Source organism: Periplaneta americana, chromosome 8 (genome assembly GCF_040183065.1).
Source record: "Periplaneta americana isolate PAMFEO1 chromosome 8, P.americana_PAMFEO1_priV1, whole genome shotgun sequence".
NCBI classification, from domain to species: domain Eukaryota; kingdom Metazoa; phylum Arthropoda; class Insecta; order Blattodea; family Blattidae; genus Periplaneta; species Periplaneta americana.
The window spans coordinates 7103763-7122444 of NC_091124.1; the positions used below are offsets into that span (position 1 = coordinate 7103763).

Consider the following 18682-nt stretch of genomic DNA (forward strand, 5'->3'; position numbering starts at 1 on the left):
ATTTAGAGACCAGCCATTTGGCTTTATGGTGACTCAATTACGAAGAGAGGGGAGAGATATAATTATTAATTAATTTAGAGTAATTAGGGGGATTCATGGGGATATGAGTGCACGTCCGTGGCCCATTTCTTTTAGGGCTCATCCCGACATTTGTCTTAGCGCCTTAGGAAAACCACGGAAAAACCTTAGGCAGGATGATCCTTAGTTCCTCCTCTCCCTGCGCTTTTATGCTTTAGCTGCATAAGGACGCCAGAGACATCTTGCGAAGTTACGCGTAGTAATGAGTGTAGGTTATTTTTGTTTTAATATGACTAAACATTCACAAAAATATACATATAAATAAATAAAAAAAATATATTAAAGAAAAAACGCATATGTTCATTCTACCGACTAGTATTGTGCAATGGTATTAAAATTTTCAATAGCTTGCCTGAGGATATTAAATATACAAATAATACTCTTAAATTCAGGAAATATATAAAAAAAGAAATTAATACATTTGTGTCCTTACAGTCTATAGAAGATGTACGTGTGGGCCTTTGAATGTATTAAATAGGGCTAGGATTTTGATGACCTATAAATCATGAAAAATGTCCTAAAACAATGCATTTATGACCTAAAAATCTTTAAAAAATGCCCTAATATTGTTCTTGCATAATTGACTTAGTAGAAAAAGAGATTTTGTACTACTTAATATTTAGACTATACTTGTTTTTTTGAAAGATGGGACATGACAGGAGCGTTGCGATCGGAAAAACAACTGAATGTCACATAGCGTGGTAGGCCTGTTGCTATGGTAACAACGGTTGAGTTGCCAAACTTACCGTTCCCACCTGGCGAGTGCTTAATAGCGCTCTTGGCGACATTTATTGTGCACACAATGTTAGCATTGGTACGTTTCGTCTTTGATTCTCTGTCGATTTTTGTATTGTTTTCTTACCTTCGCGTCAATTGTCAATCAGTGGCGGTTATTCAAGTGAAGTTCATGAAGGCCACCTTCACCCCTTTTTTCGTGCTTTAATAAAATATATTTTATCAATAAATTAAAATAAAATGAATTCTTCACTAAACCATATTTTGCTCTATTTTTTAATATCTTGTTTGGCTTAATCCGCTCAGTTAACGTTCACTGCAGCACTTCACACGAACCCCTCACCAGTCAGGCCACGTGGCTAGCAGACCAGCTGAAGGTCCGAATGAGACTTTTCTTTTCGCCTTCAGTAAACACACCCGGTTGCCATGACAACGAGTTGCTTACTATGAATTACCGGTCCCTTTTGCGAAGCTATTATGAAGGTCTGTGGAGCAGGCATTCATCTCCTTTCTCTATTCTTGAAAGACAGAATCTCTCTCTCGTCCAAACATTGGATAAGGGTGGCAAACTGTAATATTTTGCAACTAAATAAGAAAACATAAAATATTCTGTAAAGAAGTTAAATATTGTTTAAATTTAGTATATAACGTATATATTTTGGTATTTTTTAACGTTAGCACCTCTTGAATTTTATTTTTTGTATGGATTTTGAAATAATTTGAGTACCCTGTAATAAAGAAAGTTGGCATAACATTTGAAACTACGTTGTACATTTGACCCGCGCTGACCAACGATTTCGCTTTACGTATTCTTTGTTGTGACACGTGCAGCGAAGTGTGAAGGTGTTACTACGTGTATTAATGCGATGAAAACATGAATCCGTTAAACGATTTAGTGTGTAATCTTTTGGAGCCACCGTTCTCTCGTTGGTGTGCAGAAGATAAGCAAGATATTTTTAAATACCGCAGAACAACACGTCACATTAATATAACTATGAAAAAAGTGAAAAGTGGTGGTCGGTCATACAATATTCAGTTTCAAGATTCGTGGTGTGCCGATTACAACTGGTTATGTGGGAGTCACTATAACGAGAAGTTATATTGTTGGCCTTGTCTTCTGGGGAACAAGAAACTCGCTTGGAATTGAACTGGATTTTGCGATTTCAAAAATGTCAATCGCGGTCTTCACAGCCATGCAGATTCAGCTGAACACATTAAATGTATTTTGCAATTAAAGGCACTTCAGAAGAACATGAACACCATTGCGGATGCACTAAAGGAAAGTTATAGGTTATACGTAAGTCAATTTAATGAAAACGTACGTTTAAATAGACTGGTAATGCACACCGTAATCGATACGGTATTGTTTCTAAGCAAGCAGGAGTTGGCTTTTCGCGGTCATGATGAGAGTATTTCGTCACAGAACGGAGAATTTCAAAGAATTATTGGCTCTCATTTCATTGGCCCTATGAAAATTAGAAATCACTATGAAAAAATTAGGCCTGTTCTTTCTGGGAAATCTAAAACGATTCAAAATTAAATAATTGATTGTATTTCTGAATGCATCAATGAACTTGTAAGAGATGAAATTACTAGTGCCCCTTTCTTTTCCGTTCAAGTGTAAGTTTTCTGTTCAACAGAATACTGCTTTGATTTAATCGTAGCTACTGATTTTACTGGATAGGTAAGCTTATATTGGAAGTTGCATGTTCCGAAGTTGATTTAAAACATGAATACAGTTTACGATTATGATTGTGATTTTGAATTTTGTTATGGGTCCTATTTCTTGTGTACTCTTTTAATTTGATGTGTTGTATAAAATGTGTTAGATTTTGTCTCTTTATGTCATGTGGACTTGTGGTTGTTTTATTATGTTGTGGTATGTGTTGTGTGGAAGTTTTGTTGGGACAGTGAATTCTTCGGGATTAAGGGGACGTAGCTTCCGAAAATGTTGAAAATTTGTTTATTTTATATGCTGTGCTTTTCATAAAACTTAAGAAAAATGGTGAATATATTACATTAATTCAATATGGCCATCGTATAGGCCTAGATCATATATAAAACAGATTGATCAAGCTTATATTAAATTTAGACGCAACTGGAAAATAACGGACGCTTTGCGTCGCTAGTGTCGAGAAATGAGCTTGCAATAACAAACACTAGATGGCAGAGTACCTGAACAGTACATAGAGTAATACGACTGTGGGATGACTTTTTTACGTCATGCCACCTCCAAATTTCTTTCTCATTGTAATGTGAGGTTATGTTACAATAAGACTTTAATGTGTCGTTAAATTGTAGTATACAGAAGTTTGCTTTACCCAAATTCATCAACACACATAGATGACATTTTGGTACATGGCTGATATAATGTTGTTTGCGTTCAATATATAATCTGTCATCATTTGATGTACGAAATCTGATTGTTTTTAATTTTCAGTATACAATACCTCCCTAGCAACAATTATCACAAAATACTAAAAAGAGCAGATTTGTCTGCGTTTGTTGAATGCACATCATGATGCTCACGAAAAGGCACTAATTTATTTTGTGTGAACAAGATTACAATTTTTGAATATGAAGGAAAAGCGGGTATCCCTCTTCTGAAATTTATCCGAAAGGGGAAGAATTACAACTCCCTATCCCCAAACATGTTTCCTCTTTTCTAGGCCTATATGTTTTCATTTTACAGGTGTATTATATGATGCGATATGGAAGCAGATAAATAATAACTGTACGTTTCTCGTCCACATTAAATTCAACGTGTTCATAACGTAGACCTGATATATTGCTTCATGTAGGCTACACAGCCGGCAGTGTTCTTTTTACGAATAAGCGGTCGTACTAATCATTTTCTTTTCATCTGAACTATTGCTAGAATATGCGTTTGTGTTTTTATTTGCCCTGTATGTTGTTAAATAACTACTGAACATCGTCTTTGGTTAACAAATTGTTCTAGTATTCGTTTTATATCAGTCTTACGGTATTGAATTATGTCCATAACGTGGGCGAGATATTGTCAGGCTGGAAAATTCGCTCTGAATGCATTTTTTTACACAATTTTCTAATTTTCAGCAGATTTACGATACCCTTGTGCGGTTTCTCTGCCAATGCAGAGTTAATTGCAATATACGGTAATTCTGTTATTTTCCTGACACTTTTATATCCGTTCTCAAACGTACTGATTTAGATTCTTTACCCTACTGTAGGTATTTTGCTCTCTACAAATCATCGTTAGTCAAATGAAATAGCCTATAATAGTTGTTTGCAACGAATTAGTAGACAACCTCAATCCCTCCTGACCGCCTCCCTTACGAATTTCTTTCTCACTTTAATCAAATTTACTTTATACTGGTCCTTAAATTACTGAAACTAGTGCTGAGGTAGTTACGGTGATTTCTGAAGTGAAAATCGTTCAATTTATAAGGGTGAAATCAAAAATAACTTTTGTAGCCTTTCCTTGTCCTTAATTGGAAATTTGAGTAACTTCATATGACGACAATATTTCTTCCTTCTTCTACAGTTAACATAATCGCAGATGGGCATTTCTAAATGAAGTTTGTTACACAGAAACCTTTGAGACAATATTGACACTTGAAGTTCTTTATATAGTTCATCTATAAGAGTTAAATTAGCGCTGAGGTAGTTTCCTTCATACTCAGCTTATTCACCTTACATACAAGAGTCTGTAACAGGTTAGGTTTGGTCAGTGCTGTCATGGTAATTTTTTCTTGGTGATACACCCCACCCCTTGTTTTCTCCCTTGAAATATATTTTACTCTCCTCTCTATTTCTCCAATTGTCATTTAATTTTTTTTTTAATATTAAAGAAGAAGTAAAGAAATTGTTTTGCTTTACAATTTAATTGTACAAGTTTGATTTAAAGAATACACCATGTAGCACCACCATAGATGCACACTTGTCTCGATGAATCTTGGAGTGTATATTTGCAGCACTTCTTGTTTTTCAACCATTATTTTATATAATTCTGGATTCCAGTGCTGAAGAGGTGGATAATTTTTGTTTATGAACATCAAACAAAATAGGCGGTAGGTACAGTAGGAACAGGAAGAGATCATCTAAGATCTGTATAGATCTCCACGTACAAAACTTAGGCACCCATATGCCGTATGGCTCCTTACAGACAAAATTTTCATTTCCCCATACGATTAATTAAAAAAAATTGTAGGTTCCATACGATATATGGCCTCGTGTGGTCTCCATGACAGCACTGGGGTCAGTTAGTTTAGGCACTTTTACACCTTGCATATACAATCAAATGCATCTCCACAAAAAAATTCCTTATAAATTGAACGGTTTTCACTTCAGAAATCACAGGAACCGCTTCACCCAGGTAAGTAGTTAGCAGTTAATCATTTCAAAGCTCTTGTTATATTATGAAATAGCATCACACAATGCTCCCAAAATAAATGTTCCCAGTGTTAAAATTACAGAGTGTAAATTTCGCTTAGGACAGTTTTTTCTCTGGAAAATTAAAGGAAACAAACAGTATATCAAACCAGCAGCTGAGACACAAAGCACCTGAAATTCGAAAGTGGTTAAAAATGTTTATATTTCGTTCTTTCTTATTTACCAGCAACAGAAGTACCGATATCAGATTTTTTGCAGAGCTAATATCAGAGGCCCCTCCTATTAGAGAATGTTTTGAATATTATTATATTCTGGAAAACTACATTGGCACATCAACCTCCCCTCCCCCCGCCTGAATTCTGGGCTGAAGCACGAAAATTTCGAAATGTACAAACTACAGATGCGGCAGAATATTACCACAATGGTCTTCAGCAAGAATTTTGTAAGACATATCCAAATATCTTCATGGTTATTATATGTATTAAAATAAACATATACTACATGTGAAGTACCTACTAAATATGAGAGAAATAGAAATGGGAAGGACAATAAAAAAAGTGGAATGGACAAACACTAAGAAACTATTCATCTTGTATCAGTATGAATAATAGGACACTTTTTTTTGGTGTTAGTGGTATAGAATATGAAATTAAGTTGCATCAATAAGTTTTTCGAGTTTAGCATTACTTTAAGTATTTATTGTCCCCCTGTTGGAAAGATGGAATTACTTTGTTTGAAACTTGATGAAATTTTATTGTACCTTAACTCAATTTATTAAGGTAGAATAAAATTCAAAATAATAACTGCAGGCCATTTTAAAATAAATCTGTTGGATGTAAATTATTTCTTAATTTATTAGGACCATAAAGGTATTGTTACAAGCGATAGATTGAATCATTTTTATCTTAATAATTTAATGTAGGATGATTATTTCGGGAATTGTTATGCTCTAAATTGTGAGGCTATTTTAATACTTTTTTAAAATATAAATTTGGAATATGTTTCCAATTAGTAAAAAGTAATTCAGAGAGACAGAGGTCTCAAGCATATTTATTGACACATGCCAGAATTATTAAATATGAAAAAAAGAGTTCTTGCACTAACATACTGTTTATAAAGTAACCAAATCTTAAGAAATACAGTATATGTACTGGTATTCTATATAAAGGCATAGGAGTGAATATAAATCTGTTTTAAGGAATTCCTATTTAATATTCCTGCTATAGGAACATGACAAAATAAATACAACGCAGCATGGAAGCTAATTCAACTCTTATCGAGTATTGTTGATGAGATGTGTTATGAAGGTAGACCGAATCATTCAATATAAATGTATAAATAGGACGAATAATAATAAATTAATTTCAGTGTATGTAGTATCAAAACTGAAAGCGGTAACTAGTCTATGAATGATGTCTTAACAAGTATAAATAAAATGGACTCTTGACAAGAGACACACATTTGGCTTCAGTAATAACTAGGACTTCAAGGAATTTATGGTAGCTCACCCTGTCAGGCAAAACTCTGAATAGTCAGCATTGTCGAACTATAGAAGCGCGATTAAAAAGTATTTTTTTCCCCACCCATTACATATGATTGCTTTTTTCAAGTCCCGGTAATAACATTATTAAATTAATTGTCCCACATATTTGGGTGGTGCCTTTCTTTGTTTCTGACATAATTTATGAGAGTTTCTCTTTTACACTTCAATAGAGAAATACAACTTTCAGTGGACAATGAACGTGTAACTCTAATGGAACTCTAAGAACCACAGCATTAATGTTTTCTTCTTTTCTTTCATGCCCTTTAGTTTTTGTTGCAGATAATATCATGCTATTGGATAATTATACATGCACCTTTCTAATAAAATTGGCATATATTTCACTGGTCTCAGAAGTAAAATTAAATGTATAATAGCTTCTCGGTGCAAAATATTTACTGAAAATTATTGTAGGATTTGAATAGAAATGTCACTTCTCAGGCAAGGTTATTCGTGGATGACTGTATAATATACAGAAAAAATTAGTGATAAATCTTATATCACCGCCTTGCAAAACTAGCTTGACGTTATTGAAAACTGGACTACAACAAATAAAATTAAAATCAATGTGAGCAAATGTAAATCAATATGTATCCTTCTGTAAAACACAAAATTAAATTCGTCTCATATACCAATTAAATGGATCACCAGTGTCACAAGTAAACACTTAGGTACTGTATATATTTTAGTAACAAACTGGTTGAAATAAGTCACTAATATTACAAGGATAGCCTGGAAAACACTACATTTCTTTATGCGTATTCTTAAGAAAGCTAACCGAAAGTCAAAAGAATTAATGTACATAACCCATGTTCGGTCCACTGCTGTGGAGTAATGGTAGGCACATCTGACCGTGAAATGAGTGGGCCCGGGTTCAAATCCTGATTGGGACAAGTTACCTGGTTGAGGTTTTTTCCGAGGTTTTCCCCAATTGTAAGGCGAATGTCATGTAATCTATGGCGAATCCTCAACCTCATCTCGCCAAATATAATTTCACTGTCATCAATTCCATCGAGGCTAAATAACCTAGTAGTTGATACAACATCGTTAAATAATCAATTTAAAAAAAAGACGTCAGATAAGCAGAGGAAGTTACAAAAGCTTGTAGTGGCGAAGAATTTAAAGCGTCTGTGTTGTTAAAAAAAGGGAAGTACTACAAATGGCAGAAAAAGTGGATAGCCTATATTGATGTATTTGTTACGTGACATTACACAGGAGATATCACCACATATAGTTGTAAACAACCGTGGATATTTTAAATCTGAAAGTGTACTTTAGTGTAATTTTTTTTTATTGGGTTATTTTATGACGCTGTATCAACATCTAAATTATTTAGCGTCTGAATGATATGAAGGTGATAATGCCGGTGAAATGAGTCCGGGGTCCAGCACCGAAAGTTACCCAGCATTTGCTCGTATTGGGTTGAGGGAAAACCCCGGAAAAAACTTCAACCAGGTAACTTGCCCCGACCGGGATTCGAACCCGGGCCACCTGGTTTCGCAGTCAGACGTGCTGACCGTTACTCCACAGGTGTAGACACTTTAGTGTAATCAAGTGTTGCTTTGTATAATAAGAACTGTAGGCACAGTGTATACGGTAAATCTCTATATGCATTTGAAAAGATTAGTAATCAACTTGACAGAAATGTTCGTGTGTCACAATATAATTTGTAATATTTTATTTGTTAATGGCACTGTTATTTTTATTAAAGTATGCGATTTAGCAGTTACATGTACTTCACAAATGTCTTAATTGTTTCAAAAACAACTAAATGCATTTATGACATTTGGCACAATAATATGAACATTTTCCATTTTGGTAATAAATTAAGTGGCAAGAAAATGTTCATGTGTCACACCATATAATATTTAATATTTTTTACATTATTAATTATTCCTTTTCATTATGATTTTCTGTTTATATTTTGGAATGCTTACGTTAAAAAACAGTGATGTGTCTTTCATGAACTCCTAAGTATTTGATTAAGTATCCTGTGAAGATCATAGTTACTTCGAAAATGTTACGTGTGTGACTATGGAATGACCCATCAGTATTGTTAGTATTGTTACAAATTACAAAACCTGAAACTGTTAGAATGGGATCAGGAGTAGTGACAAAAAATGTAATGTTGTAGGCCTACATCGACATGACTATTTTAATCCAGTTTCTAATAGTTTTTAAGGTTTGAAGGCCTTTTGACGTAAACAGTATTGAACATGTGAGGGAAGGGCTATTTCTTGGTAATGGATTAGGCCCGTATATTTTATAATATTATTAACTATATATTGTTAAAGTACCTAGTAAATATCGTAATATGTATATTATATAATACTGTAAACGAGACAATATCACAGGCTGCAAACTAGACTATTCTTGTTTTTGTATAATTATACGAACATATCTGAAATAAACAAGACTACCATTGGTTAGGTTAGGATAGGATTACTTATATATTGTAATCAGGCTATATGCACAAATTTTCCAATATACTACTATCATAACTAAATAGGTAATGTTAACATTAATTTCCATAAGTTTTTGTGGTGCAAATTAAAATAATTCAAAGTAAAGTATAACAAAACTCCGACAACATTATAATTATGAACGTCAAATTCTCTTATTTTATTTATTTTTCAGTGTTAGTCCCTTATTTCCCATTGTTCTTTGGATTTATCATTAGTGAAATATCAATTAACGGATAAATTATGTTATACACTCAGTTGATAATATAAATAATATTCACGACAAATATATAAAAACAGGAGAGATAACGAATCATAATTTAGCCCACCGATAACTTTATAACATGGCCTAAAAATTCTAGGTAGATTGGCTTTGCGCGAGACTCTGCATTGTATTCTATTCAATACAAAGGCGTACTTTATCTTATCTCTCCGCTTCGCCCACGTGACAACTATAATTAGAACTCCCTCGTTCCGAACTTGCCTAGGTCATATAGGCCAATAATATTTATCCATGGTCATCAATTGTCGACAGTAGAATATCTCGTAAGCAAGAAATAATCGATTTAGACCGACCAGACCGGTTCAGAGTTCGTGTCTCGTGGTGGTGTTGGTCATTGTGCCATCTGTTGACGATTATTGAACTACATCAAGCCGGCCTCGACTGCAAACCCTAAAGCCTATATAAAAGAGCTATCTGTTAGTATATATGATCTAGGGTATAGGTTACAAAAACGCGACGTCACGGCTATATAACGATTCCAGGAAATTACCTAGAATTCTATTGACCTTCACCTAATTTATCCGGCACGAGCCGCCACTGTTGTCAATGAATGTTTTAACATCAGCCATCTTAATGTCAATTGCTAGCTTCCATCAGCTGGCAGCATGGTAGTCCATATTGGCAATATGGCACTGCAGTTCCAAGCTCGGCCGCTTAACTGTCATGTCTCATCTTAAAAAAAAAACAAGTATAGTAATTAAATTAAATTCTACGAATAGTACCAACATTTAAGTTTACTTAATTTTACGTAATTTTTTCTAAGTGGCACACTTTAATTAATTATTTTACCTGATGTAATTTCCATGTAGCTCACCACAAGGCCACTGTTAACCGGAATTAGCAGGTATAGAGGAGTCTATATTGAAGGGGTGATTGGAGTGTACTACGTTAAAATGGCAATATTTGTGTAGAGAAACGATTAAAATATTATACAAAATAATAGGTACTAGCCATAGGCGTAGATTGGTCGGTTAAGGCGCTTGCCTACCGATTCGGAGTTTCACTCGGTCGCGGGTTCGACTCCCGATTGGGCTGATTATCTGGTTGGGTTTTTTTCCGAGGTTTTTAGCAACTATAAGACAAATGTCAGGTAATTTATGGCGAATCCTCGGCCTCCTCTCGCCAAATATCATATCGCTATCACTAATTCCATCGACACTAAATAACCTCGTAGTTGATACAGCATCGTTAAATAACCAAGTAAAAAAATAATGGGTATTAATGGACAAAATATGTAGACATCAAAGAAAATAAATATTATTTTATATTAATAATGGGGATTTGTGGCCAAAATTAAATGAATGAAACAGGCAAAAAATGCAAAAAAAAAAAAAAAAAATGCCCTAACATATATGTCTTAAAACACTCAGTTTATCACATAACATATAAATACTAAAGCAGCTATGTTTCTGGCTTACTAGAAAAAAGATGCAAATTTATCAAAATCCTAGGCCTAATCATTAATGTATTTTATTGACAATGTCTATGCATATATGTCTCTGACAATAAAATTTATCTTATCTTATCTAATGTTCAAACAGGACGAAAGAAACCAAAACACTACAAACTTCGTCTTATTTCATATGAAAACTAATCGCAAGATATGTGATCAAATCCTTAAGCGGTTTAAAATAGTGTCCTGGGATGTTAGAACATGAGAGCGGTAACCAAGACTGTACAAACTTCGTCTTATTTCATATTACAAACTAATCGCAAGATGTGTGCTAACATCCTTAAGCAGTTAAAACATGAAGTGGTGAGAGTGGAGGACAGCGAATTTTGTATAACAAGGTGGAACAAACACGACAGGGCTTTTCCTGCAGAGCGAACATCGGCGAATATCGAACTTTGCCATACTCGACAAACTTGAACAAACCATAATGCCTGTAATGCAAGATGCTAGTTTAAAGCATGAAGGGATGGGAGAGGAGAACATCAAATATTTTCATAATATTGGTGAACAAACATAATATGCCTCCTTCTGCAAAGCGAACATAGGAAAATATCGAACTTCCCCAAACTCGACAAAATGAACCGAACATAATGTCTGTCATGCACAACAGTAATGCATAGTATAAAAATGAAATAATTTGTTTTATTTAACAGGCTGGATAGTATGTTATAATTATATTGTATAATATGAAAATGAAAACATTTATTTATCATGTTGGGTATTATTATTTTATTAACATAATGGATGGTGTAAGTTGTACAAGACATGTTCCCATTTAATAGAAATTAAATATTTCCAACGGCAATCCACCTTTTTTTGTCGTTGAGTCGAGAACAGAGATAATAAAATTGCATTTCCGAAATGTTCCCAACAAAATATATTTAGGCCTACACGTTACTTTGTGGTTGGTTCTCAAAAACAGAGTGATTTTTCTCCGTCTTTCCCGAACAAATGTTCGGTTTTACCAAATACATTTTCAGTCTGAGAAGACCATGAAGGCAGACTTCGAGGACTACTGTCTTGTGGTCCGTGTCTGAATGGTACAGGGTTTGTGAAAGTTCTTGGGGTAATTTCTTTGAAAGCAGATAGTGACTATTTTACAAGTAACTATTTCTATTCCCGACAGCAAAGCATTCCTACCAAGTAGGCCTACGTATATACTGTGTAAGAGTAAAGGTACTTTTGGAAAATTACCTAGAAACATATAGAAACATACGGTATTGTACAGTACTTCATATTTTTTTTGTAGCAAAAAAAAGCTTGGAAAAATAAGTCGGATAATCCAACATTCCGTTAATAGGGTGACGGATAATCGGGTCACAATATACAAAATATGAGAGTAAAGGCACGATCAATTTGTACTCTAAAGTTCAGAAAGCGATAACTTAAAAAAAAAAAAAAAAAAAAGGAGACTATTCTCCGCGAACGCTCGATAGTGAAGCCTGGTTCAGACGGTGCAAGTTTCTGTGATGGATTCCAAGGAGGCTACGCTGATGGCAACCCTGCGTGGTCACTTGCTGGCTCCCGTGTTGACTGTTGGCTACGGTGACTGTGCTAGCTCTTTTCACAGTTCAAATTGGAAAATCATCTGGTTTTATCTGTTGCCAATACTCATGGTCAAAAAAAAACTAAACCGTGAGTGGAAAACAACTAAAGTCCTACACTAACAGTAGTAAATGTCGTACTAAAGTAATTAAACCATAAGTGCAAAACAACTAAAGTCCGATATAGGTATTGTTTCTTAGAAACTAAAGAATATAAAAAAAGCAGATTTAGCTGGAAAACAACGAACATGGCGACTTGGTTTCAGAGATGATATTATATGATCATCTTTGGTTTCCAGCCTGCAAACCATCACGAAATATAGCAAGGAACCCAACGAGTTAGAAAGAGAAAGATATAGAGTGGTCATTGCGCCGCCATGTTTGAAGAAAATTGAACGACCGTCGGTAATGAACTTATGCGCCCAAAACAAAGTGGGCGTGGTGATAACTGACATTAGAATCGTCAGCTGTCTTAATTTCGTTTGCATAAATCAGTTAAACTGAAGTGGAAAAACCTAGTATTTCGTCAAATACGTGCTAGGAACTTAATCTAAACTTATGTACGCTAAATTTAAAACACTTGAGCTATTCCTAGAAGGAATGCTTAAAAGAATAACCTAAGCAAAATTGTCATGCAGTATGACAAGAAGTCCTAGCAAATATACTGAAGAAAATGTTAATATTCCTAGGTTCTTTTAAATGCGACCTGCAAGATTGCCTATAAAATGAACGAGTATGATTCGGATGATTTTATTAAATTGTTTTCCCAGTCTCTACACGTTGCATTACTATTTACTATACCATAAGATATAGAATGAAAGTAGGCCCTATCTGTAGTAAACAACCTTTACCTCCAAGCTTGTAACGTGGGTGAAACATGACAAAACTCGCTTTCAGTTTTTTTTGTTACAGTAAAGTATAATTATTATCGAAGTGTGAACGTGAAGCCAACAGCCGGCTGGTCTGTCTGAGCCTTTCAAGGCCTGTGGCACCACAGATAATTATTAGTGTATAATTGAGCACCCACGTACTATAATGGGTAAGTAGTTACGAAAATATATATTCATACTTACCCCATTATTGCACGTGGGTGCTCAATTATGTTCTTTCATGTCCTTCCAGTCAAAATACTAACAACAATACGACCTACCCCAGAGTTTTGCGTTATTTTGGATGCGAGTGTCGAAATACAATTTTAATATTTGATTGCTATTACTAGGTTTGAAACGGAATTGTAGCGGTTTTATCCGTATTTAGTTTAACTTTATTACTAGTGAACCATTTATTTGATTAATCGTTTGTCTTCGAAATAGGCCTACTTCTTATAAGCTACAGCTCATCGTCTTCTTCTATAAGCAGTAAGGACAGAAAGAGCAGAAATAAAGGATGCCGGTGTCGAAATACAGTTTTAATATTGTATTGCTATTTGTTTTTCACTGGGTCTGAAACAGAATTGTATTGATTTTATCCGTATCTAATTTAAGTACATTACCAGTGAACCATTTATTTTGTTTATTCCGGGCGTTGTTACTCATTTATGCATTAAAAAAATGCTGCTAATTAACAAAACTATGGACTTAACTTCATAAAATTTACATGAAATATGATATATCAGTTGTCTTTTTCCTTTTAACATTGCAGTTATATGCAGCACACACAACAGGCATGTTTTTTCTTCGTTTTTTTGTGCTTCTTACCTCCGTTATACAACATTGCAAGCAGACGAATTTTTACAAAGGTGGGCGCTTAGCTCAGATCTGCCGTGTTTCGCGGTGGCACCGCAAAGAGCGCTGTACAGGACAACATGACCACTCTATAGTCTTCTCTTTCTAACTCGTTGAAGGAACTTACCCTCGAAATCCAGCAAGCTAGCCATCCACAGAGTCACCAGAGCGGATTACTTCCGGCGAGTGACCACGCAGGCGAACTATCCGCGGTCTATGGTCTGAACCGGGCTTGAGTGTGCTTTGAACTTAAAATATCGTTATATTTGTCGCCAGGTAACTCGAAAACTCGTTATAATAGAACTAGCATGTTGATGACACTGAGTATTTATCTAGTAGAGAAATTTATTTGTAAATAGGGAAATGTTATGCTCTGGGAAGAGGATAATTGTAATATTATGTTGGTAACACTGGTCTTTTAAAAATTGTGGCGTGTGGTTGTGAGTGAATGTAATAGATTTAAATACCTTTTTTTTTTGTGTGATAATATTGATGATATATCTGCCATGAAGATCCTGTAAACATAGAATTGCAAAATTAGGTAAGCCGATATTTCTGCTACAAACTGTTGTCTTGTTAACAGGCTGAAGTCTTCTGTAGCATGTTCTATGTCAGTTATAAACAGTGCTTTTTTTTCCTGATAGAATGCTATCTTTTTATTGTGTTTTTCTTATGAAAGCGAGAAATGTGTTAATAATCATGTTTTACTGTAATTTTTCTTTGAACTTTACTTAGTCCTTTAAAGTGTTGAACCTGGACGAAAGTGAGGTTAGAAACGACAATTTCCGTGAACTGGAGGGTATTGTCTTACCTTCCGCTATAATATATTCTGCACAGAATTCCACAACCTTTCCCCCCCTGGATAATGGCACACTGTTACAATTATTTCGGTATTTGGGGTAATTATCGTACGAAGATTGTGGCACTTAAAAATGAAGAGGAATACGTTTTTGTGAGCATTCCATTTCTTTTATGGTGAGCATGTTTCCAATGTTGACGGTTTTCGTAAATCTACTTTGAAGGGCGTTACGAAGCCTCCCAAGGAATATTTTAATTTTTCTAGCATAAAAAATAAGAAAAATACGGTTTTGTAAGCATTTTATGCTCAGTGGTTCCGGTGTTGAAGGTTTTCGGAAACGTACTTCTTTTGTAAGCTACTTATAGGCCTACCTCAGTATTACTGATAGGCCTATAACTTACTCCCTTTATATTTACTTACTCTTACCGTTATCTCCTATCCATTTCATTTTACGTTCCATACTTTTCTTTTCCACTCATATAATTTACCATTAATAATTTTTCACTTTTTTTTTTTTACACTTTACAGAAGTAGCGCTCGTCTAGCGTGTGCAGTTTTCATTTTTATGAGCATTACTAAATATTTAGATAAGACTAGGTAGTATGCTACATGAAAATTACTATAGGCCTATTATTGGTTTTTAATATTTGGTAATATTTATCAAAGGAAACAATAGACCGTATCTTTAGTATAGGCATATGACTGCATGAAAAGTTCATCCAACTCCTTTACTGCGAACTTACCCATTACTTTCTCATTAAAGTTTGTTATGTCTCAGAAGTTTATTTTCAATGGACAATATAGTCAGTGCACTAAGTCATTGAAGTTTCTCGATTTTCCGGTTGCCGCGTTTTCCGGCGTTGGCCAGACCTCGCAGAGCCGCGAATCATGTTTCAAATTTCTCTTTCTTCCCGTTGCCGCGTTTCTCAGCACTGGTCGGCCCTACAGGCCCCCTAGGCATGTTTCAAGACTCTTGTTTTTCTGGTTGCGTTTTCCGGCGCTGGGGCAACCCCTGCAGAGCTCCGAATCATGTTTGAAGTTTCTTTTTTCTTCCCGTTGCCGCGTTTTCCGGCGCTGGTCAACCCCCGCAGAGCCCCGAATCATGTTTGAATTTTCATTTTCCTCCCGTTGCCTCGTTTTCCGGCGCTGGGGAGGCCCTCGAGGAGCCCCAACGCATATTTCAAGTTTGTCATTTTTCCGGTAGCCGCGTTTCCCAGCGCTGAGGCGGCCCTCGCTTACCCCCGAGGCACGTTTCAAGTCTCTTATTGCCGGTTGTTGCACTTTCCGGCACTGGGGCTGATACCGTAAAGCCCCGAAGCATGTTTCAAGATTCTCCTTTTTCCGGTTGCTGCGTTTTCCGGCGCTGGGAGAGTTCGCGATTGCCATTTTGATACTATCGTGTAAGAAGTAAGTCAAGGGGCAATACAGGACCGCATCCCGTTCCTCGGTATGGCCATTATTTCTGGAATTAGAGACTCAAATATTTTAGGTACCCGAAGGCTAGAAAAAAGTGCGACGGATTTGCTGGATTTTAGCGGTGATTATTAGTGAACATGCGGGGATGCTATAGTTAAAAGGGCGGGCCTCTGAGCCGCTTCGTTCTCCTTGTGTAGAGAAAATTCTGTTTTGGATGGTCAAAAACACCATTTTTTGAAACTTTGCCGGTCTCCCCCGTCCAAATGAACAGAGATAGAGAGTTTCGAGCTCTATTCAACAGACTCATCACAGGACCGCATCCCGTTCCTCGGTATGGCCATTATTTCCGGAATTAGAGACTCAAATATTTTAGGACCAGAAGGCTAGAAAAAAGTGCGATGGATTTGCTGGATTTTAGCGGTGATTATTAGTGAACATGCGGGGATGCTACAGTTAAAATGGCAGGCTTCTGAGCCCCTTCGTTCTCCTTGTGTAGAGAAAATTCTGCTTTGGAAAGTCAAAATGATCACTTTTTGAAATTTTGTCGGCCTCTCCTGTCCAAACGATCGGGTTTAGAGAGTTGTCCTTTACACTGAAGATAGAGCTCGAGGAGCTCTATTCAACGGACTCATCAGCTTTGTTGTCACTACACGTACTGTATGTGACTCAGGAGAAGATGAGAGCAGACTGAGGAGGAAGGGATGTGAAGAGATAACGTGCGACAACACGTCAATATTTGTATTGCAGCAAGCTGAAACATTAGGTCTCCTTCTGTTCAACTGAGCTTTAATTTCCATATGCATTGTTACTCATGTTTCCTGCACGAGTAATAACCTGGCTACTGGGATGCTTATCTGAGCGATGTTTATAATAATCAACAGCGAAAGTCAAGAAGGTCACATTCTTTCCGCTCGTCTTGTCCTGAGTAACGGACACAGTGTTGCCAGGTTGAGGGATTTATCCCTCGGCATAGGGATTTTTTGATCGAAAAGGGATTGAGGGATTTTTTTGACAGAATGACACAATATGTAGGGATTTTCACACCTTTCCATTTTTCCTATTTTTTTTAAATAATTTCAAAATATTTTTATTTTTCAGATATGAAAGAAGTTTCTTAATTTTTATTAAAAGCACATTATTGCTGAAAACTCTGTTATATGCTTAATATTTGGTTTGTTAATAATGGGTTGTTATAACATAATTTTAATTCAAAGAGTTGAGTGATTCATATAGAAGCGACCAATGAAGTTTAATTTTACTGCTTATTGGCTGCCATTTGCCATTGTCGTTTGCGTCTTCCCACTTTATACTCAAATCGATTCAGTACTTCGGTAGACAGATTGTTAGGAATATACTATAGTTTCAGTTCTTGTGTTAAGAGCTGGGATAAATGTACATATTGTACATTATGACCATAGTTTTAAGTTGATATTTTTTAAGTGTTTGTTTATTTTCTAGTTTTAAATTACTGATATTTTTAAACATGTGTTTATTTTATTGGTACAATGAGTGATCCTCAAGAAGGGCCGCCCCTGCTGTTAAAATATGCACATTTAACCTAAGAGTCTTATTGTTAAACAAGTATTCACTTTTGAGTCATTATACAGTTTATTGATCCAATATAATAACTCGTTCGCGATCTCTCGCTGTCATGAATGATTATAATATGACATTAAATATGCATATTTCTCATACAACTACCATTTGTTGGTGTATTTAGTGTACCTTTTTGGAATATGTTTTTAGTGTATTTTTAAATTTCCATTAATTGTTCGTAGATTTTCAATATGTATTATGCAATTATGTACAGATATCTTTATGATCTGAAGATGCCCAAAGTGGGCGAAAATGTTCACAAGTAAAATATTAAAATGTGTTAACAAATATACTTCTGGGTTAACATTAAAATAAGTCAAGATGAAAACAAAACTAAAATTATATTATTTCTTCATTAAGGATTCAAGAGAGAACAAAATAGCTGCGCTGCTGGTTGCAGAAGAAGAGGGAGAAGAAGAATGTGAACAGGATCATCAATAATATGCCGATCTGAGGGTGAGTCCTCTGTTGCACTGTGATATTTATTAGGAACATTGTCCTCTTCTAATTTATTATTTTAATTCGTTTTTAAAATACGTATTTTTTATATATATATATATATATATATATATATATATATATATATATATTTATTAAACCCACTGTGTACAATTTAAAATATGAATGTTCACTGGTAGTTCTCCTCATTTGCGTGAAAGTTCATTGAGTGAGTCCTTGTGG

The 18682-nt window shown here is 35.3% G+C and overlaps 1 long non-coding RNA gene across 2 annotated transcripts in view; it reads left to right on the forward strand.

Moving 5' to 3' along the window:
* Positions 1 to 14540: 14540 nt before the first annotated feature.
* Positions 14541 to 18682, forward strand: part of LOC138704451 (uncharacterized) — a 514719-nt gene continuing 510577 nt past the window's right edge. Inside the window, exons 1-2 of one of the 2 annotated variants that reach the window (XR_011333351.1) lie at positions 14541 to 14731; positions 18362 to 18457. This is a non-coding gene — a long non-coding RNA (uncharacterized lncRNA). The remainder of the gene's footprint in view (positions 14732 to 18361; positions 18458 to 18682) is intronic. The other variant, XR_011333350.1, reaches the window with a different exon arrangement.